Raw genomic sequence first — 23,441 nt, 5'->3', positions numbered from 1 at the left:
ACTTTTGAGCCTGGAGTCAGGAATACCCTTCTGAGTTCAGACACTAGCTATGTGGCTCTGGGCAAGTCACTTAAGCATGTTAGCCTCAGTTTCCTCATCTGTAAAATGAGCTGGAGAAGGAGACAAGTTAGCCCAGTATCTTTTGTCAAGAAAAGCTCAAATGGTATCACAGTCAGATACAACTGGAAAATTAACCATAAAAAAAATAGAAGACTAGAATACAGTTAATCTAAAAATAGATTTACTTTACATAAGATATTAGTATTTGACAAAGGCAAGATACGATAAGACTTTTTGGGAAAATCCAATAGCAGTGATTAAAAAATGAATTCTAGATTCATGCCTCATGACATATACTATGATAAGCTTCAACTGAATCAATAAGCTAAATATCTTTTAAAACTAGAAGAAAAAGAATGACATATGTATCCCAATTATGGAAAAGAAGCAAATAATTCATCTCTAAAACAAATAATAGTATTTGGAAGCAAAATTGATTGACTTCATTATGCAAAAAGATTAATTTTATTCAACAAAAACAATGTTTCCAAAATAAAAAGAAATGGCAAAAATTTAAGATAATTATGCTCAAGTAGATCTGTGATCTCATTAGTATATATTTCTACAGTGATGCAGAATGAAACTTTAGAGTACTTGACTACAGTAAAAATGGGAGTTTAGGGAAACGTGGTTGGTTGAACATGTTGTTGGATAGAGTCCCTGGCCTGGAGTCAAGAAGAATCATCTTCCTGAATTCAAATCTGGCCTCAGACTCTTACTAACTCTATAACTCTGGGCAAGTCACTTAATTTTGTTTGCCTCAGTTTCCTCATTTATAAAATGAGCTGGAGAAGAATATGGCAAACGACTTAAGTATTTTTTGCCAAGAAAATTCCAAATGAGTTCTCAAAGGGTCAGACACAACTGAACAACAACAAAGGTTTCCTCATTCAATCAAAATGTAACTGTCAGAATTTATGGTTTCATGTGAGCTTCAATTTAATATTCAAATTTAATATTTGAGTATTAATTTTATAATGTAAAAAATTTAAACCCTTACCTTGCATCTTAGAATCAAAACTGTGTGTTGGTTCCAAGGCAGATGAGTGGTAAGGGCTAGGCAATGGGGATTAAGTGACTTGCCCAGGTCACACAGGTAAGAAGTATCTGAGGCCAGATTTGAACACAGGACATCCAGTCTGTAGGCCTGGCTCTCAGTCCACTGAGCCACTCAGCTGCCCCAATGAAGATTATTTTTTGAAACACATAAGGTTATAGTGAGTTGCTGGACTTTGACTCAAATATATTAGATATGAAGGGGTAGAAGAATAGACTCCAGCTTTTTTAGACAAGTAGGTGTGGGCAGTGTGCTAGACATGGAGGCAGGAGGACCTCAGGTCAAATCTGGCCTCAGATACTTACTCAGTTTCTGATCTTGAATGAGTCACTTAATTTCTGTCGGCCTCAATTCTCTCAACTGCAAATGGAGAAAATTACATTATCTACCTTACCTGTTAGTGCAAAGTGCCCGACATATACTAGGCACTTCATAAATGCTTATTTCCTTCCTTCCTTTATGAAACCTTTCCCCTTTCTTCAACATATATTTCTGATCTTGCTGAATCATTGACCACTATAAACCTTTATGTTAAAAAAAAACCCCACTGATAATCAGCAAATTATGTCAATAAATGACTAAGATTTATACCTTTTATTTTTGAAGAGCAAGAGTCAGTAGGGGTCAAATCAGTGGCTTGAATTCCCCATCTCACTGAGCCTCTGAGCAAGAATCCACGTTCCAATAGGAAACAAAGTAGCTTGGAAATCCAGCATCTTTTTCTAAATCTGTCATAACTGTATCATTTTAGGAATCCTGACTTCAGAGACAGTCTGAAACCATTCACACAATTCTCATTTGCCTCAGTTACTGTCATCTTGCTTTTTTACATCTCTGTGAATTTTTAGGAAAAAAAATATTTATTCCTTTTTTAGCTGCTTTGGATCATGAAACTAAGAACAGAAACCTGAACCTCCTTAAGGTCACAATGAAATCCTTGCCTCATCACCTTTCAGTTGGGGCATCTTCTCTGTGTTGTTTGCCAATTTTTCATTTCCTTGCCCTGCTGATCAAGGCTGCAGCTGTCCATTCCATCCACCCTGCAACTGTTGCTTTTCCACTCTGGTGCTATCAATTGTCATTAGATGACAAGTGAGGCTGCTGCTGTGAGGAGTAGGGCATCAATGCCTGGAGGGTAATTAGAAGCCAAACTTCATTAGTGAGAAGCTTGTCCTGTTAAGTGCACTGAAGTCTGGCAGGTAGGTGATAGAGATGAAACTTCCGCAGGAGCTGGAATATAACCCTGATGGACCTCATACCCACTTAGGAAAGCATACTGGTTTCCTTTACAGTGTTTTGGCCTGATGTGAGCTTATTTGACAACCAGCCTCTCTCCATGTTTTGATTTAGTAGGAAAGTGACTTTGTTCCCCCCAGTATCTAGTTCCCTATCTTTCTGGGTAGGAGGATGGAGTGATAGCTTTTAGATGTCTTTTGAAAATGAGACTTCCATTTGGAACCTACTTCTTTCCTCTGCACTGCAATGATAGATAAGGTCTTTTACAATTTTTATTATTAGCTCAATGACTTGAACTCCTGAGAATGCTAAAGAGCAGAATATTTTAAAGATTTTCATTTATATAGTTGTTTTTACATCACCAAAAGAAAGAGAATGGAGGAAAAACAGTTTAAAAAACTCATTAACATATCAATTGAGTCTTTAGTATATGGAATGTTCTACTCCCATAGTCTCCCAGCCCTACAAAGAAGAGTGGTAGCTATATTTTCTCATCTTTTCTTCAGGAACAAGTTTGGAGATTATAGCAATGCAAAGTTTAATCTCAGGGTTTTATATATACATGTATTATATATCTATAATATATATTTGTTTCATTCATTGTGCATCAGTTCATCCTTACTTCCCATGCTTCTCTGAATTCTTCATATTCATCATTTCTTACAGCTCATTAATATTTCATTACATGCATTATCCACATTTTTTGCACAGCCATTCCCCAGTCAATAGGCATTTACTTTATTACCAGTTATTTACTACCATAGAAAGTATGGTTATTAATAGGTTAGTGTATACAAGGGACTTTTCTTTCTGTCTTTAACATCTTTGGGGTGTTTGCTCAGTGTGATCTCTGGATCAGAGTATGGACCATTGGGATCAGATTCAATAGAAACATCGCGGTGGGCAGTAAAATGACTTAGAAAAGTATGAAATAACAGTATATATGTCACATGGTATTTTTATTTATTTTGTTAAACATTTTAATCTGTTCATTAGGGGGTGTGGAGGGAGCCTCATGCCATAGGTGGTATGTTTGACGTTTCTGGTTTGGAACATTCTAAGTGACTTTCTTGGCACAATACCAAATTGCTTCCTAGAATGGTAGAACCAATGAATAGCTTCAAAAGTATATTGAAAGGGACTATCTTTCCACAACCTCTCTGACACTGGCAGTTCCCATCTTTTGATCTTTGCCAATTTGCCAATATTTTATTGTTGGTGAGGGAGCTAAGTTGCACAGAGGATGGAACACTGAGCCTGGAGTCAGGAAGACTGCTCTTCTTGAGTGTAAATCCAATCTCAGACACTGTGTGACCCTGGGTGAGTCACTTAACTTTGTTTGCCTCAGTTTCATCTGTAAAATGATCTGGAGAAAGAAATGGCAAACCACTCCAGTGTCTTTGCCATGAAAACCCCAAAGGGGGTCACAAAGAGTCAAATACAGCAGTCAGACAAAACAATAAACAACAGGACACTCGGCTTTGGACTTCTTTCACTTAGTAGTCTGAGTGAGTCCACTGTTAATCATAAGAACACAAAATGATCCCAGTGCCTTGAACGTTTTCAAGTCTTGCTATAATTAGACATTTCTCCTACTCATCTCAATGCATACAAACTAGGTTGGTGGAGGATAGAACTGAAATATTTCCATTCTCTACTATCAGTGGAAGATTAACTTGGGTCAAGGCTAAGGCCAAGGCCAAGCTACCTAAATTGCTCCAACTTGAACTCAAAGTGGGATGGAGGAACAATGAACTAATTATTCTACAGATAACTTTAATATCATTCCAGGTTTTACTGGAATATTTGTGGATATATTCCATAGCATAGTTCATAGCTCCCACCTTCCTCTTTGCTCCATTTTCTTTTTCTTCTGTCAGCACAGAGCCTTTTACTTGTATAACTCATGATTTGTCACCAATCTGGGCATATCCTATAGCACATTTCTTAGAGTGAGAAAAGATATGGCACATTTCCAGAGATAGGAGTCCCTTCTTTACTCCCAATCTTACTGTAATCTGTGCAAATGAGTTGATGGCCTAATGCTAGTTAATCTTCCAAATGCTCAAGGAATTGGACTACTTAAGTAATGGAACAGTAGTATTTTCTCCCTTGCTTAGGATTAAGAGGAACATTCTCTTCAACTCTTGCTCAGAAAATGTTTGTAAAATTAGTATTAGTTCATCTGAGGGTTTTGACTTAGAAACTAGAACATACTGAATGAATGAATATGAGACTTAGCTAACTGAGAATCTTGAAGAGCCTCAAGGTTACTATTTTGTTCATCAATCAATAATCATCTAGATTTGTATTCTAGCCCTGGGCCCTCTATCATCAACTAGCTATGTCCTGTCATCCTCCTTCCCTCCCTCCCTTCATTCCTTCTTTCCTTCCTTCCTTCCTCAAGAGGAAGGGGGTGGGATATGAATTAAAGAGACTTCAGAAATAAAAATTTAAATTTTTAAAATGCATGTTAAAAAATAGAATTTAAATTTATTTCAAAAAATAAAAGCAAGCTTATGCTAGTGTGTGATAAGGAAAGCATATACATTTGAAGCTATAATTATTTGCTTAGAAAAAACTTTAATAAGCTTTAATTTTTAAAAAATATCCTGCAATAGTATGAGAGATTGGTCCCCAGAATCATTTCTGTTTGAATGCCATTCAAAAAAAGATGAGAACAAGATGGTGCTAATGATGATAGTACTTAGTAGATAACTACAAAGAATACTGGTGTACACATAAAGAGAAGACCCTTCCTAGCTACCCGTTATGCCATATATGGAAAAGAAATGCTTCCCAGGTTCACAAAAATAACATTCTTAGTTTTAAATGTTCTGAATTATCTCCATAGTAAAGGATTGTTGAGATTCAAGAGAGAATAAACAGCCTTTTTCTCCTCACTAAAGAATTGTTAGATGCCAGGAAAAAGGGTGTAAAAACCCAACCTATTTATAGAGCAGCTGAAGCTGCTCAGGTTTTGCTACAGATGACAAGTCAGATGCTTTTCTGTTGAGGCATTTCCAAAAGCAGGAATATAACTGCTTTTTTTCCCCCCAAAGCAACTGCCATTCCTTCTTCTGACTCTCAGAAGAGTCTCTTTAGCCTTCTTCTGGTTCCCTGTGCTTACTTAGCCCCAGCTACATCTCACAAGGTCCCCAGAATCCTGCTGGATCATCAGAAGCTCCCTGGGACTGTCCTACATCAGCCATCAATGGAGTATAGTGATGATATCTCACTTACCAGTTAGGCAATAAGCTGATTTGTGTAAATTAACATTCCAGATAACTGAAGGTTATTTAGTTCATTCATTTATCCATTCACCAGATCTTTGTTGAGCAAGGCACTAGGCTAGGCACTGTGGAGGACACATACAAGCAGTCTGTACTTCTAATCTAGTAATGACAACCCAATGTGTATCTACAAATGAAATATAATACAGAACAGCCTAAGTGCTTCAGGGAAGTGCGAGCAAATTGCTAGGAGAATTTAAGGAGGCTGAAACTTCCTTTGCCTAGAGAGATAACAGAAGGTTTCATGAAGGAGATACTAAAAGTAATAGTAGCTACTGTTTATGTAGTACTGCCTGTGTGCCAAGTGCTGTGCTAAGTGTTTGCAGTTGTTAACTCATTCTGTTCTCACTACAATCCTGGGTTTATTGTTGCTGTTCAGTTGGTTTATTTTTCATGTGTCTGAGTCTTTGTGACCACATTTGGGGTTTTCTTGGCAAAGATTCTAGAGTGGCTTGTCATTTCCTTTTCCAGTTCACTTTACATAAGAGGAAACTGAAGCAAACAGTGTTAAATGACTTGCCTGGGGTCACACATATAGTAAGTGTCTAAAGCCAAATTTTAACTCAGTTAGATGAGTCTTCCTGATCCTAAGCTTAGAGCACTCTATCCATCGAGTCCTTAAGGTTGGTGCTCTTATTATCCCCATTTTACAGACGAGGAAATTGAGATAAATAGAGTGACTTGCCCAGGGACATAGAGCTAGTCAGTGTCTCAAGACAGATTTGAACTCGGGTCTTCCTGACTTCAAGCTTGGAATTTTATCCACTGTACCATCTAGGTGTCCCTTAAGTGACAGAAGAGGAAGAGTTCAGTTTAAAGAAAACTTGTGCATAGAATCTAGAGAAGTGAATTGAGCTGGATTCCTGGGGGAAGTGATGAGAAAGTTTTCATCTGGAAATGAGGAAATTTGGGACAAGAAGGATGTTGCTGCTGTAGTCTTTGGAGAACTAGGATTGAATTGAGGAAAAAGGAGGGTGAATTAATGAGTTTCTGGTAGAACCTATAAAAACCTGGATTCCATGGAAATCAGAGCCCAGTTAAAGTAAATAGATTGCATTTCCAAATTACCAGCTTTATAGAACTTTGGATATTCACAAAGGTATCCCCATTGTGTGGCAACTGTTTTTCATAATTTGTCAGTTGAGTTCTTACCAAGGATAAAAAAGTTGTTTTTTCATTTGAAGTATCTAAGTCCTTGGGGGCACATTGTAGACAAGGGTGGAGGGCACAGAAGATGTCAAGGGGAGGCCCTGGATACTAAGAAGGGCAGAGCCTTCAAAGGAGAAATTCAACCCATCCTCTTGGGCAATAGCAGAGAACCACTCAGAATGCCTGGTTTTGTTATGTAGTCATCTTGGACTTGGAACCAAGAAGACTCATCTTAATGAGTTCAAGTCTGATCTCAGGCACTTACTAACTGTATGATCCTGTGTCAGTAACTTAACCTTGTTGGACACAATTTCCTCATCTGTAAAATGAGCTAGAGAAGGACAAGGCAAACCACTCCAATGCTAATTTTGGTATCAAAGCTCCAAGAGTTTGTCTGTAGTTACCTCTAATGACAAATTGATATTCTAAAGAAGATCAGTGAAATCACAGATCTAGAGCTGGACTAGACTCATCTAATCCAATTTCCTCACTAATTTACAGATGAAGAAATTGAGGCCCAAGGAAAGTAAATGACTTGCCCAGGGTCACATAAGTACAATAAGACAGACAATAAAGGCAAATATGGATTTATAATTGTACATAAAACAAACAGGGAAATGTGAATCTTAATCACTCTTCCTACCAGTTATCCCTAAAGATAGCTAGGTGGCTCAGAGAATAAAGCAGGAAGATCTGAATTAAATTCTGGACTTTGACACTCCCTAGCTGTGTGACTCTAGGTAAGTCACTTATCCACTGCTTGCCTTAATCCACTGGAGAAGGAAATGACAAACCACTCTAGTATTCTTGGCAAGAAAAACCCCAGGTGTGCTATGGTCCATGGAGTCAAGAAGAGTCTGACATGACTAAACAACAGCAACAACAACCAGTTGTCCCAAGGTAAACAAAAGGTAAAGAGACAAAAGAATGGGAATAGTTTAACTGTTGTGAGAGAAATAGGTGTGTTTTCCCACTCTAGAATTTGAAAGATTTTTCACACACTGAAAGACAGAATATTGCCTGAATGATACGGGGAAGCTATCTCATCTTTGTCATAATTATTCCATTATTTATTAACCTCCTATTGTGCTTCAGTTAGTTAATTGGAGCCTCTTCCTGTTTCTGGTTCTGGTCTATAACGGCAAAATAGGCCCTTTGTTAGGTTCTCAGAAGAATCATTTCCACATTTTGCTTTGGAAAAAGCCAGTTCCTTTTGGGGGCCCATCTGGTTTTATAATTTTGCAAAGTCATGTCAAAATGGGAAGAAAACTGGATGAACTTTCCAATGTTAGCTGAAATCAGTCTCTCTTTAAAGTCTCTTATTCAGCCTTTCATAAATGGCTATTTTTATTCTAAACAAAGTCAGGGGAAAACAATTCCTATTGAGCCAAAGCAAGTAGGTCCACAATGTGTACGTATGCATGCCTGGTATGTTAATGGCCATGATGCCCATCACAGTGATGACCCTGCTTTGCACTGAGCCATCCAGTTTTGCAGGGCTTCTCATTCTTGGAACATGACCATCTTCGATGGAGAAGGCTTTCCTGTTTCATGGTGTGCAACAATGGGGAGGGAGAGCTGACCCCAGATGCCAAGATTCTTGGAAGGCTTTCTGACCTCCCCAGGGCTGAACTTTCAACCTCTTGAATTGACAGTTAGTGGTGGATGCACAAATTTTGCTTGAAATTAATTGCTACTTATAAATGGAGCATTGTGATTCATGGACAGTGCCAGAAGTCATTTTCTCTAGGGTCACCAAACTTGGGTCCCCACACAAGGAAGCTTGTCTCCTAATATGTCTCCTCTCCTGGTCTTTCCTAACCTCTCAGACGCTAGGCTTGTCTTGTTGGGAAAGTAAGGAAAGCACCGGAGCTGGGGGCCATAGGATCTTCTAAAAGTGTCCATCTATTCATAGAAACACTGTGGTGTCCAAGGAATTTCTTCAAATTCACATCCCCAGGGCACGCTGTTATTGGCCCACCCAGAAGTAGGAAGGCTCAATCCTTGGCATATATTCACCAACTCAATGGAGACAATGTCCCAAAAAAGGTTTACAAGCTGTCCCATTGGGATAAGAGCCAAGAAGACAAAAGGAATGGAAAGACAGAAAGCTAGGAATAGAGGAGGGAGAATTCCTATAACTTAAGAGGCCAGAATAGTAGTATCCTATGTTCCATTTGACTGGCTTTCTTTTTTTCATTTTCACCAAGCAGATGTAATTTTAAATTAAGACTATATTCAATCAAATCTTTGTTTCTTTTTGCAAACGAATAGATTAGTTATACCCATCACCAACCCCCTCATCAACTGGATTTAGGGGTTGTAAGGGCTGAAATCTGTAAAAATAGATGTGTTCAAGAGTAAAAGTCCCAGCGTTCTTCTTTCACCAAAGGCTGGCATTGCCTATATTCTCAGTCTTTAATAAGAACACAAGAAAGAACAGATAATGAAAAATATCTCCCTGCTCTCCTCAGAAGATAGGTGGCGTATGATAAGCATGAACTGTTGCATACATTGTTAACTGTTTTTCAATGATGTAAGGAAGGGTTCAATTCTGGAACAGAGATGGGTGTGGGTATCGGCAATCAGGGCTACATCTAGAAACAAAAGACAGCAATAAAACTCAGTTATGGGGAAAAAACAACAAGGCACCAGCAGTTTTCTGAAAAAAAAAGTATAGCAGGAGGGAACAGTGTTCCAAGCAGACATTATATTGTTCTCAGGTAATCAAATTTGTCAAATTGTTCCCAGTGCCTGAGAGCCAGGGGAGATATTCTAGGACCACAGAAAAAAATTCCAGCCATCTGGACTGACAGCTGTAGGTCCTTGAGCAAGAACTTGTGCCCACAGATTGCTCTGAGAGCCCCCAGGCATGGGGTCCTATCGCATGGTTCAACCACCATGTAGTCAAAGATTAAATCCTCTCTTCCTCTAAGGCCAGTCCCCAAGAGAATTGTAGCCAGCAGGAGGTACTTTTTGGAATGATAAATCAGCAAATTTATCAGTTTTGTCCTCCAGCCTCCAAACACCCCTATCTCTGTATTTCTTGGAGATTTTCCCAATGCAGTCATCTCAGCTTAAAAAAAAAAATCAATGTTGTTAGGGAACAGCTTGGTTGAAACTGAACACATGTACTGATGATGAAATGAGAGCTGTGTACTTCCAGCTCATTTAAACAAATCTGCAAGGAAGATCTGTTTAGTTTGTTGCAACAGGTAAGGGAGGGCTCACAGGATTGCTTTTGCAGTTGCAATAAGTTATTTCTGTGCCAGTTGTTGGTCTTCTAACAAAGCAATCTCCCTCTTCTGATTGCATTAGGTTTTAGAGGTTTTTAACAAGTGTGATTATCACATGGTTTGTCTTCAGATCATAGATTTGGAGCTGAAAGTTGTCTTACAGGCTATTTGAGTCCAGGCTTCCCTTTTGACAGATGGGGGAAACTGAGTTGAAGAGAAGAGAAGTTACTTGTCCAGTGAGTAAGTGCCTGAGGCATGATTTGCTCAAGTGTACTTGACCTTGATCCCAAGGCTTTAGCCATTGAGTCACTTAACAGCCCTCTAATGAGTTAGTTCTTCCCACTGAGTTAGAAGGCTGTGCAGGTTGAACACATGTCCTAGGCATTGGACAGGGAGGTGGAGTAGACCCAAAGATGAAGCCCCCCCAACATGACAGAGGAGATTTTTGGAAGGAGTACCCCTCCCTTTCCCCCCTCCCAAGTCTGCTTATTTTAAGTATTGACAACCAGTAAGAAGGTCCTTTTGGACATTTATCTTGCCACTCCAGATTTAGACTTACCTCACTGGTCTGCCATAAATGTTTGTTAAAGCTCCAGAGATGTCCTCTCTTCGACGTCCTCATATTTTTGATAGGGAAAAAAATCCAAAGCATATTTTTTTAGTTTCTTGACAGCCAGTGTGGTAGAGTAGGACGAGTGTGGCACTCGGAGTCAGGCTTGACCTTGTCTCGGATCCTTCCCAGCTTTGGGACCCTAGGTAAAACACATAATATCTCTGAACCTTAGTTTCCTCATCTGTAAAATGAGGACAAAGAATATTGTATCACTCTCACAGAGTTCTTATTTCAATGTATTTGTGTGCTCAAACACATGGTTATTTCTTTTTTTAAATCCTTACCTTCTGTCTTAGAAGGGATACTGAGTATTGATTCTAAGGCAGAGAAGCAGAAAGGGTTAGGCAATGAGGGTTAAATGACTTTGTCCAGGTTCATAAAGCTAGGAAGTGTTTAAGACCAGATTTGAACCCAGAACCTCTTGTCTCCAGGCCTGTTTCTCTATGTACTGAGCCGCCTACCTGGCTGCCCTGGTTATTCCATCTCATTCCTTCTATTCCTCTATTGCATGTGACCTTTGTCTTCTCCCATGTTTGCCACATGGGACTGTCAAATAAGATCTTATAAAATGCTTTGCAAACGTTAAAGTGCTCTATAAATAGTAGTCAATATAATAATAATAAAAATGATGATAATGATAATAATTAGAGAAGATGGCATATCCAAGATGCCTCATTACAAATAAATATTTAAATTACATAAGCTTTTCCATGTTTTAACTCAACAACTCAATAAACTTTTTCCATTCAATTATACTTTTAACTGTGTAGGGAGCACATTGCTTAGTCATAAAAGAGCAGTACAGAATTTAAAGAAGGCAGCTTGGTATAAAGAAATGACACAAACATAGATACTGATAAGACCCATTCATACGGGATGAATATATTAGGTAGGACCCAAATCAAGAACCATATGAGAAAAATAAGCTAAGTGTTCATTGATAGTGGGAAGTAGGGTCCACTAATTGCACTTCATTTTCCTTGTACTTTGATAATAAATGTGGAACCATAGGACCTGGATTCAAATCCCAGTTCTCCTACTTGTCATTTCTGTTACCTTGGGTAAGCTAGTTAATCTCTCTGGTGTTCTGATTACCATCTGACTCTACATTTATGCTTCTTTGAAGGTTGGGAGTTGGGAAAGAAGCTGGCAAGAGGGTGAGTGGGGAGCAGGAAAAGGGAGAGAAGGCATTGAAGAGGGAGAGAGAGGAAAGAAGTCAACTGTGAAGGGTGCCATGTTTCATAATGCCTTGAAATGTGGGAGTGCCACCAATCTCCAAAGGACTGACTTCTTTCAGTTATTTCCCAACATAGATATTAATTTCAGAGGATTTCCTTTTAAATGTTGTTTGAATGTTTATCTTCCCTCAACTGGCTATAGAGCAGCATCACAAATTCATTAAAGATGAAAAATGAAACATGCCCGGTAAAGTGCGCTACCACTCTTCTCATGTTGGCTAGTTATTGTGTTTCTGAACAGGACATAAAAATAGATAATGAAAGACATAAGTAAATAAAACAAGAAAATATCATTAAGCTGAATGCCTGACAGAAAATGGATTACACTAAACCAAACAGAATTCTGATGCTGTTTTATAATAAAAATCGTTAATATGATTAAATAGATTTCTATCGTTCACACTGCCCTGGCTAATGAGATGATGTGTTTGGGGTAGGAGACAAATTCTGGGATTAAACATTTTAATTATTTCGGCACAAAATATATAAGCTTTGGAAATGGATGGGATGCTTTTATTTCCCAAATTGCATCAGTGCTGACCTTTGGAGATTCCCTGGCTCTTCTTCCCTGAAGAGGAGTATCGCATGCTGAGTGATTAGATTCTTGCTGAATGCCAAAAAGAAGATGCCAGTAGTCTCCAAACCTGGGTCCTTAGAGTTAAAGAGTGCCCGAATCATCAGAAGATCTTCATTTCTTCACTTTTTTTAGATGAATAAATCCCAACCAGGGTATCCAAGGCCCACATTTCAATTAGCTTACAAACCTCTCAGGGATTTCAGTGTGAAGACACTTTTTTGTTGGCAGATCCTGAAAACAGAATTGATTCAAATTATGCCCCTGTTTCTTTACTGTAATCAGTCAGTTAATTATCATTTATTAAGCACCTTCTAAGGGCATTGTACTAATTGCAAAAAAAAAAAAAGCAAAAGACAGATAGTCCGGCTTTAAGGAAACTTGCAATCTAATAGGGAAGAAACAACATGCAAACACCCATGTCCAAGCAAGCAATATACAGGATAAACTGGAGATAGCAGTGGAGGGAAAGCACCCACTTATGCAAGGGGCTCAGGAAGGGCTTCTTGTAGGAGGTGGGATTTTAATTGAGACTAGAAGGAAGCCAAGAAAACCAGGAGGAAGAAGGATAAAGAGGGGCTATATACACGCTCAGGTCTTTATTTTGTTAGGCACTGCTCTCTGTTCATATAAATCCTGCTACATGATTAGATATTCACATGTGTTCTGTTTGAGATCATACATCTCTAGGGGAGAGGTTCTTAACTTTGGTGAAGTCAATGGTCTTCTCTAGAGAATTTTTTATACTTCATTAAATAAAATAGGTAGGGTTAAGAAGGAAATCAATTTTGTTGAAATACAGTTACTGAAGTTTTATTATTTTTTAAAACAAATTCTTCCACCCTAGGATAAAAACCTCTGACCTAAAATGTAGGAGATATTAACTTTATTTATCATCTGAGGAGATGAGGTGGAAAAAGAGGAAATAGCATTCCAGTTCTCCTTTGGAAGCATTTTCTTTCATTCCACAACTTTGGAAAAGATGAATTTTTCCCTGGAAAGTCCTCATTTTGATTTTTTCTCCCTTTCCTTCAATATGTATAGGGGGAAAGGAAATAGAGGAGGAAGGTAAGTAGGGTTACATAGGATAATAGGATTTAGGGGGTGAAGGAAATTATGAGGTCATCTCTTCCAACCCTCTCCTTTTCTAGATTTGGAAACAGGGACCCTGAGAATTTTTATGAGTTATCCAAAATTCCACCATGACATAGAATGAGGGCTTAAACTCAGAATCCAAACCTAGGTTCCCTATTCCATACCTAGGACTCTTTTTATCCACACCATCTTTTTTTGTTTTCTCCCACTTTACCTTTCCTGCCTCTGTCATGGCCAGTGACCTGCTAGGAATTCCATGGTAAAACAGTATTAGCCTGACCTAAGTGAGACAAGGCCTGGACCTGAGTCCTTTCTCTGATACAGGTGATGGCACTCTTGGTAAACCACCTCCTTCAAGAGAGAGAATATATTTACAACCTATATGACCTCAGACAATTCACTGAGCTTCTCTGGACCTTTGGTTCCTTCATCTAGAAAATAAAGGGACTGAGCTAGTCTTTTGCCATCCTTCCCAGCTCTAAATCTATGATCTTATTTCTCTAACCTCATGTTATTCATGCCCTTCTGGAATTTTTTTCTATGTAATTTAATGGTCTGAGCAGTTCCAACCTTTTAACAATGTCCAAACAGTGTGGATGGGTCATAAACTCTTATTTACAAATTCCACTCTTTACCTTGTTTTCTTTGTCCATGTTTGGTTGCTGGGCATTGATATCTACAGTATCTAAAAATCATTAGTACCTGCATGTCCCACTTGTGGATTTGAACTTAAGTCACTTAAAGAATGACTACCCCTCCTCTCAACCTCCATCTTAATACAATTTGCTTTATATTATTGCCTTTGGGAGAGCCCCTAAACTTCCCAAGGAGAATGCCTAGCCTAGCCAGGTCTACTTGGATATTTCTTGTTTGTCCTCCTAATGGGGCAAAAATGCAGCACAAAAAAGTCTTCAAAAAAATGAGGTGTTTGGATTGATTTCTAAGATGTAACCAATCCATGAACAAAACTAGGCTCAATGGCACCCAAGCATCCTTACTAATATTTTTCAATCTTTATAGCTCATCCTGCAGAGACAGAAGAGTGGAAGCAAAATGCTTTCCTATTGATCTATTTGACAGCATTATGGGTTCTAGGACTCACCCTTGTATTCTCTTTGAACATTTTTAGAATTTTGTTTCTGAAAATACAAAAATCCAAGGCTATAGACATTAATCTTACCACATAAAAAATGAAAATAATACTGGATATCAGAGCAATGTTTTTAAGATGATAGTTTTATAGAATTTATAGAATTTTTAAAAAATGCATTCAAAGCCAATTCCATGTACAGATACAGCCCCAAATAGACAAGAAAGATTCCATCATTTCAACTGGTGAATATCAACTGGTTGGTTGCTCATCAAAGCTGAAAGTTGACCACTTTTCAACCCAACAACCTCCTCCTTGCAACCCAGGGAGATCATCCAATCAACCAACAGACATTTACTGAACTGCTTCTAAGCACCTTTATTAAACATCTTGTAGATGCTGGTGTGTATGAATAATAAAACAAGCTCTGCTCCAAAGGGCTTACTCCAAATGGACATATCAGTGGGGTCAATAGGCTCCTTTCTTCCCTATCCAACTCTTCTTCTAGGAATGCTTTTACTTCATGAAAAAGAATCCTTCCCATCCCATTCTCTATGATCTGTTCAGAAAAATGTTGGGAGCTTCTATAGATTAAAGTGACCTATGCTCCTTGTCTGGGAGTTTTCCATGATGTTTTTTGGGGATGGGAACAGGGATTTTACCCAAGGCTTCCTCCCTCTTTGGTCTCACATACTCAAATCGATCCTGTCCCACCCACCACTATTTTCATTTCCTCTTCCCTGTACTCCCCCCCCCTTCCCCTCACTTTTTCACCCTAAGCAGAGCTTCCAGTCTGGCAGACAATGACTTGTTCACTCATGGAAGTAGCTGCTGGGGTTGCTTTCTCTAGTCACCAACTCCTGAGCTGAAGAAAAGAATCTTTAGAGTAGAATTATTTTTCATTAGATCTAGAGGAACAAAATCCAGAGAAGACCAGAAGCTCCACAGATAGAAAACTCAAAGAGAGTTTAGCGGGATTAAGGAGGCACAATTATGAAATAAAAAGCAAAACTAAGATCTCGTTAGCTCACAAAGAATCTAAATCCAAGTGGAAACCAAAGGTGAAAAAAGCCTAAAGTCTGAAAGGAATATAGTTTGTACATCAAAGAACCCCATAGATATTAGCAATTTGAATTCAATCAACAAACATTCATTAAGCAGCTATTTACAAGTTATTGTAGGAAACCTGGAGAATTTGAGGACAAAAATGAAGCATTCCTTATTCTTAAAGAATTTCCATTCTTCTTGGCATACAATACATACACAAATAAATAAACAGAAAATAATTTGAAGAGCATTAGCTACTGGGAAACTGTAGAAATCAGGACAAGAGTGCCCCCTCTCCACAACCTCCCCCCAAACCCAGAATGTTGTCATTAAGTTGTTATTCAGTCATATTCAACTTTCCATAGCCCCATCTGGGATTTTCTTGGCAAAGGCACTAGAATGGTTTGCCATTTCCTTCTGCTGCTCATTTTTACAGCTGAAGAAACTGAGGCACACAAGGTTAAGTGACTTGTACAGGCTCACAGCTCTGCCCATTAGGCCTCCTAGTTTCCCTAAAACAAGCAAACAAACAAAACAAATAGGGAAAGGGAAAGGGAAGATTTTGTGCAGACAGTCATTCTTCTATCTAGAAGAGACCACCAGGTACAGTGGAAAGAACACTAGATTTGAGGTCAAAGGACCTGGGTTGAAATGCCCACTTCACCACTTTATGATGTGACCTTGGTGAAATCACTGAACTAGATCCCAGTCTGAACAACCATAAAACCAACAGGTTGTACTGGATGGTCTGGAAGATTCCTTCCAGATTTAAAGTTATGATCCTACAATTTGGTGAGTATGTTTTGCTATTTCCTCAGCACATAACAGCTTGCCTTGGAGACACATATGCTAGGTTTCCATCATGAAAAAGTGTAGTCACAAACACTTGAATACCACTTTATGGGTCTTTGTGCAACTAGCTAGCAAGACATGTAGAGAGGTCTAGAAGTTGGCTAACCAGGAATAAGGGAAATGCTTATCTTTCAGGTCCTCAAAGAGGAATCCAGGGGACTGACCAGCAAAGACTTTAGGGCTCTAGCAGATACCACCTGTGGAATATAGTCAGATACCTGGTGAGTGGCAGGGAGAGAGACCCATTGAGCCAGCATAAGTGCTCACAAATTTACCACGTTTCTTTAGCAGACTGATGTAGATGCTTCAGTGTATGAGTTAGACAGCTAGGTGACTGAGTGGATGGAGTGTTAGGTTTGGAGTCCAGAATACCTGAGGTTCCGATCCTGCTTTGGCAACTTACTAGTTGTGTGACGTTGGGTAAGTCACTTAATCACGCAGCCTTTGTTTCCTCAGCAGTAAAATGGTAATAATAACAGCTCGCATCATCTAGGGTTGCCATAAGGATCAAATACAACATGTAACATATTTGTAAGCCCTCAAACACCATATAAATGTTAGCCATGATTACCTTGAAAAATTAAAGGAGGAGAAGGAAATGGTGTCCAGAAGTACATTACCTTTCTTCTTCTCTTTTTCTAACCAACAAGGAGTTCCAAAACAAGGAGGATTCCTCCTTCCCTGCCCACCCCCTCCACTCTTCCAAACTTGATTGATTGCTTTGTTCCTGAGTGGGCAAACTCTTTCTCTCCCAGCACAAAAAACCCAAGACAGAAGATTGTTTCTAGTTTCTCTCTTGAAAAATCCATGTGGACTGCCAGCAAGAAAAGAAGCAAATTTTTTTCCATTTGTCCCTGGCTCTTTCTAAACCTTTGTCCACTCTCTTTTGTTTATTTTTTAATGTTCCACTGACCTTTTTTGGTATTACTGATAGGCCTCATCAGTTATTCTTCCAATAACTTCCCCTCTGGACAACTAAGTTCTCCCTTGTAAAGGGCGAGTGTTAACAAATGGGGTAAATCAACTTTGGCCAAATCTGAAAAAAAAAGGAGAAGAAAAGAAAAAAGAAATGAAGGAGAAAGTTCATATAGTCACTTTGAGTTGACTGGAGGTTTTCTTCTGCCAGACTCTGGGAAAAGGATTGAGTTAGAGCTCACAGGGAGACCAGCAGGATTCCACATTAGTGATGAGATCACAAATATAGTTGGAAAGGACTTTGGAGATGATATCATTGATCCCTTCATTAAAAGAAGTTTTTACAGAGTTTATTTATACTTTGATGAAAAATCCCATTTTTCTTTAAAAACAAAACAAAACAAAACAATCCTTATCACATTGTTGAATCTAAACTTAAGAAAATGTCATGTTTCTCGGGTGCATTTTTTTCTTTTCTGGAGAGCTAGTCATTAATCACTTACTAGCACACTCCTACCTGTTTTCTATTTTTGTTGAATGATATATAGAAGACATATTTAACCTCGTATCTTAAGTTTGTTTTGCTGGTGTGCATGAAAATAAACAAGAAGTTGCAGGGGCAGTCACCTTTCTCCCCACTCCATCACAAGAGGTAGCTTCACACTGTGTGTTCACAGTCTGTAATATCTCTTTCTACTTTTTGGGATCATTGAAATGTCAGACCATTTGGGGGATTTCCCTCCAAATATATAGCATAGGAATGAGAAGATAGTACATGCTAGAGCACAAGAATAGAAAACTTCTATTTTTTCTATATGGACAGTCTGGAGTTGCTAATTGCCCTCTTTAAGATGATCCATTAAGGAGACACTCAAAATTTAATTACTTCATTTCGTGGTGCACAATTGTGCTTTGTATTGGCCCTATTTCAATAAAGCTTGCTATTGTAGTAGATGGTTATGTTTCAAAAGAAGGAAGAGGTGATTTGGGGGTTAGTAGTATCATATTTGCTAAGTTCTCTGTCTCATCTCTTTGCCCCTTTAAGAACTGCTTCACCACCCCCCCTTAGAAAATATCATAATTTCATTTTCAAGGACTCCAGTTATCATGCCTCTTCAATTCCCTTCCCAAGTCATCTCTTCACTTCTAGGATTTATCTGCAGCTAGGAGCAATCCTAATGGTCTGTGTCTAGACACTGTTGAATTCTCTTCTAATATAAAGGGTCCAAACTAATTCAGAATATTTCCTCTTTATGCAAGAAGGTGAAAGATTCATGCTTCCAATTTCCATCTATTGGTGGGATGGGGAAGTATCCCCTAAGCAATCATCCTACAGCTTGCTTGTTTTTTTCCATAGTTTCCCTGAAATGAGCACTTCGTTTTTGAATAAAAGTTGTTTACAATTGTTTAAAAGTCTAGGTAAACATATCACTTTAATTTGCCTTCATTTCACTTTTCTGCCATTGTCCTGCACCAACTGTGTGTGTGTGAGAGATGTGTCAAGCTGAACTCCCCAGCCTTATTCCCTCATTTTCCTCTAATGGTTTCATGTTCTGAGTTTAATTTAACAATAGATTGCATCTCTCTCACTTACAAACCTCCCTTATAATTATTGTTATTAATACCACAATTTTCCTGTAATATTCGTAAGAGCACAAAGCTCGTCCTTTCAAAGATGCAGTTAGTAACAACTGGCTTGCATACATTTCAATTACAAATCTCCCTTATTCTTATTGTTATTAATATCACAATTACTATTGTAATATCCCTAAGACTACAGAAGGTGTCCTTTCCCAGCTGCATTTACCAACAGTGTTTTCAATTTCCTCTTAAGAAATGTTCTCTACTTCATGTAAATTCTGCTTCTTACGATTTACATTAGCCAGCACACTCCATCAATAAACCCATCATCATGATCTACTGCATTGTAGACAAAAGTTATTGTGTCAAGTTGACACTAATCAGTTAATTCCAGTAAACCTTCAGATAAACAAAAGCTTGTTGTCTATTACGAAGTGTGTGATTAGCGCCCCGCCCCCGCCCCCCCCCCCATGTCCTATAGCTCTGCCCATCTATAGAGATGTATCTGGCAGACACTTGCCCTGAGGCATCTATATGTAAACCAGGACAGGATCTATAGTTAATGATGTTGACCCTGACTCTTCCAACTGAGATTGAATTCAGGTCCTCATAATATCTCGACAGCTGATATGTATACTGTGCTAATAATATTAGCAATTACTTACGCCACCGGGATTCCCTAGGCTCTGTGCTAAAAATGCCACTTTTAACTTTCTTTCTGCATGCGAACTGGGTCCCTTAGCTCGCTGCACCGCCGCCCTCCATCAGAACAAGGGTGAACGAACTTTGCCAGCAGAGCAGACCTTTGGAAATTTTGTTGTTTTTCTGACACTGGGCTTTGAAAGTGAAACAAAACCTTTGCCTTTGATAGCCTTGGGCTGGTGGGAGGACCTCCATCCATCTTTCACTACGGGCTTCGGGAAATGGGCAAAAGAGAACTAGTTTGAATATTCCTCTTGTTTAACCTCCCAGGGAGACTGTGAATGCCACCAAGCTTTCCCCAAAGTAATTCTCTTACAAGCAGACAAGTTTCTTCCTCTCTCTCTCTACTTGTCTTGATTCAGAATCGAGTCTGGAGCAGAAACTATCCTTTGGTCTCCCACGCTAGTTGCTGTATGAGGTTGGAAATGTAAAGACTGCGATCTGCCTCTCTGTGACTCTTTCTTTCTCTCCCTCCTCCTCCTTTGCCTTCAAGAGCTGAATGGGAAAGGCCACAACACACTTACAAGCAGTGGGGGAGCTTGGGATGAAATGATGACAGGGGCCACGGTTAAAAATTAAATTCGGCCTTATTTTTTGTACAATTCTTGTGAGTCACATTCGCGAAGAGTAGCGAGAGATTTAATGATCGCATATTTTTTATCTTATTTCCCTTCGGGTCGATGGCAATTTTTTTCTGTTAATGTCTTCTTAGAGCTCAAAGTAATTTAGTAATTGATTCAAAGCACGGCAGTTCGCCAATGGCAGCTCTCGGTGCAAGGGAATATCTTTGCTAATTTTATCCATCAGAATGAGATTACCATGCTAATCTCTCCCAGCCTCTGTGTCTTGGTCATTTGGGACATGCTGATGCAAATGACGTTATTAAACACAAGCCCTTCGTCCATTTGCAGGACCAGGGAAAGATGAAAGGAGGCCAAGATAGGAATATTACAATGCCCCCAACATGACACAGATGCTATGCATGCCTAATACTGAAATGATAAGATACTAAATTGGAAACCCTTGTAAAAACTAGTAGAAACAGAACTGATACGATAGACCTGAAGAGATTAGATAGATTGGCAGTAAAGAACAAAGAGAATTAATGGAGAAAATGCAAAAACTGATGCATCAAGAAACTGTAATTGGGAACATAAACATAAATTGGCTCAGGAAACCTAGAAAGTAGCAAATATAGGCTTGGGGAAAAATGGAATAAGATTAAGCAGTGAAGATCCAAATGGATTTGGTAACAAAAAAAAAAAAGACTGAAGTTGTGTTTACATATGCTGTTTGTCAAGCTGGGTTTCCCCTTCCAAATTATTTGGTTTAGTATTCAATTTTTGGAATGAATTTTTGGACTGAGCTGAGTAACCATTGAGTAACCCGCTAGTCATTTCAATGGAAATGATCAAACTAGATGTGTGAAGACTAAAAGGAGCTTGAAACTCATTTGGATGACAGACATACAATTGAACATTGTGCCACTCAACAGGATGAGATGTTTGCAAAGTCAAACTTCCAGAAACTCTTTTTCTAAAAGTTTATTGATTTAGTGAAGCCATCTAATCCCAAATCCTCATTTCATAGCTGAAGAAACTGAGACCTGGACCGGTTAAGCAATTAACTCAAGGTCACATAGATAGTAAATATTGATGGTGGGATGTTAATTGTATGTATCACACTGCCTTAGTTAAGCCCACAAGAAACAAATAGGAACCCCTAGTTTCCTTAAAAATTAAACTCTATCTCTACTATCTGCAGATGCTAATGTCTTCCTTCCCTTCCCTACCAGGTTACATTATGTTCTATATGTGTTTTGCACATTTCCACTTCATGGATGTCAGGACTATATGAGTGAGCATGTTAACTCTTCCATTAGACTATAAGCTCATTGAGAAGAGTGTCTCTCTTTTTAGCTTTTATCTTTGTACCCCCATGATGCTTGGGACATAAATGGTGGTTAATAAATGTTTGTTGCTTCATCAATTGGTTAAACTCCCTGAAGGAAATAAAAAAGGGGTATTCTGAAAAATCCTGGGAAGAGAAGGGACAGAAGGGGGAATACCTCATAGTATCTGGAGGGGTTAATATAGGAAGGGGAAAAAATCAAGATCCCAAGGAAAAAAAGATGCTTAGTTTTGGGAGAGGAGACTTAGTAGGGTATGTAATGGTTGTTATCAAGTATTTGAAGGGCCACCATATGGAAGAAGAAAGAGACATTCTATTTGACCCTAGAAGGTCAATAGAAGTAATAAGTGGGATTTCCAGTAAAACAGATTTAGGAGAGCGAGAGGAACCAAATTTCTTAGTTAATCAGAGCTGTTCAAAAGTGGAATGGTCTGCTTTTGGGAGGTAATGGGTAAACATCAATGAAAAATTTTCAAATTGGAGCTGGATGACCACTTATCTATCAGGCATGTTGTGGCAAAGATTCTTTTTTAGGTATTGGTTGGACTAGTTGGCCACTGATGTTGCTTTCTTTATGTGTAGCACTCAGTATCAGTAAAGAGAAGAAAAAGTCAGACTTTAATATCCAAAATACTCAGCCATCTTGATAATTTTGTTAGCTTTCCTAAGGAAAATTTTGAGAAATTAGCATCAAGAAGTATAAAATGCTCTTGAATTTATTAATCATTATAATTGCCCCCACACATTAGAATTAAAATCTCTCTAATAGAAATATATCCAAGCCTCAATCAGGGACCTATTTATTACAAGCAGTTAATGTCATAAAATTCCAATGCAACAATTTAGATAGTAAAAATTTTGTACAGAAGGATCAAAAAGGGGATCTCTATAGATGGTAAGATCCTCCAGATACTCTGATTGGATCCTGCATTTTGTTGATCTCATCAGATTCCTAAACAGTACAACGTCTCCTCAATTAGTTTCATAATCACTCAAAAGATTTCAGCCTAATTATCCAACTAATAAAACAAATAAAGAATGTCTCTTACATGGATTATGATATGCAGTTGGAGGGACAGTCTATATAGCTATTTTATCCATCCACTGATCAGTCAGTAAGCATTTACTAAATGCTTACTACAGGCTAGACAGTCTGCTAACTGCTAGGAAAAGAAAGAAAAAGGGTGGGGAAGCTCTTGCCCTCAAAAAATTTATGTTCTATTGGGGAGACAGCATACACACAGACACATGCAAGATCTATATAATAGAGGCAATGGAAACTAACATTAGAGGAAAAGGTACAACTGGGAGTCTGGGAAAAGACTTACTTGAAAAGATGGCAATTGATATGAGTCTTAATGGAAGTCAAATGAGATGGAAGGGAACTGAGGAGAAATAGCATTCCAGGTATGGGGAACAACAGCTCCTTACTATATAGAATTAGATATATTGTAGTAAATATGGTATATCTTGGACAGACACTTCAGATGGACAATGAACTGGATCCAGAATTGAAAAGAAGGCGGGGGAAAGCCAGTCTGGATTGCATTTGGAAAATTATGCTGTACTTTCAACAACCAAGAGAAGGGATGGAGTGACCTGTGTGAAGAACGGCAAGTATGCCAGTATGGCTAGACTACAGAGTACCTGAGAGAGAGAGAGCAATAGATAAGAAGGCTAGAAATGTGGGGGAAAGATCCTGTTGTGAAAAACCACAAATGTCAAGAGAAGAGTTTATATTTGGGGCAGTTAGATGGTACAATGGAGAGGGTGCTGGGTTTGGAGTCAGGAA

At 38.7% G+C, this 23,441-nt stretch overlaps 1 long non-coding RNA gene across 1 annotated transcript; it reads right to left on the bottom strand.

Annotated features, from left to right (window-relative positions):
- Nucleotides 1-534: 534 nt before the first annotated feature.
- On the bottom strand, nucleotides 535-17,569 carry LOC103094783 (uncharacterized). Its single transcript, XR_469012.2, has 4 exons — nucleotides 17,454-17,569; nucleotides 12,424-12,690; nucleotides 10,591-10,783; nucleotides 535-9,392 (listed from the first exon to the last, which is right to left on the bottom strand). It is a non-coding gene; the product is annotated as an uncharacterized LOC103094783 (long non-coding RNA).
- Nucleotides 17,570-23,441: the final 5,872 nt, after the last annotated feature.

This window comes from Monodelphis domestica, chromosome 6, assembly GCF_027887165.1.
Source record: "Monodelphis domestica isolate mMonDom1 chromosome 6, mMonDom1.pri, whole genome shotgun sequence".
NCBI classification, from domain to species: Eukaryota; Metazoa; Chordata; class Mammalia; order Didelphimorphia; family Didelphidae; genus Monodelphis; species Monodelphis domestica.
The sequence above is the reverse complement of the archived record's forward strand: the minus strand, read 5'-3'. Positions and strand labels throughout refer to the sequence as shown.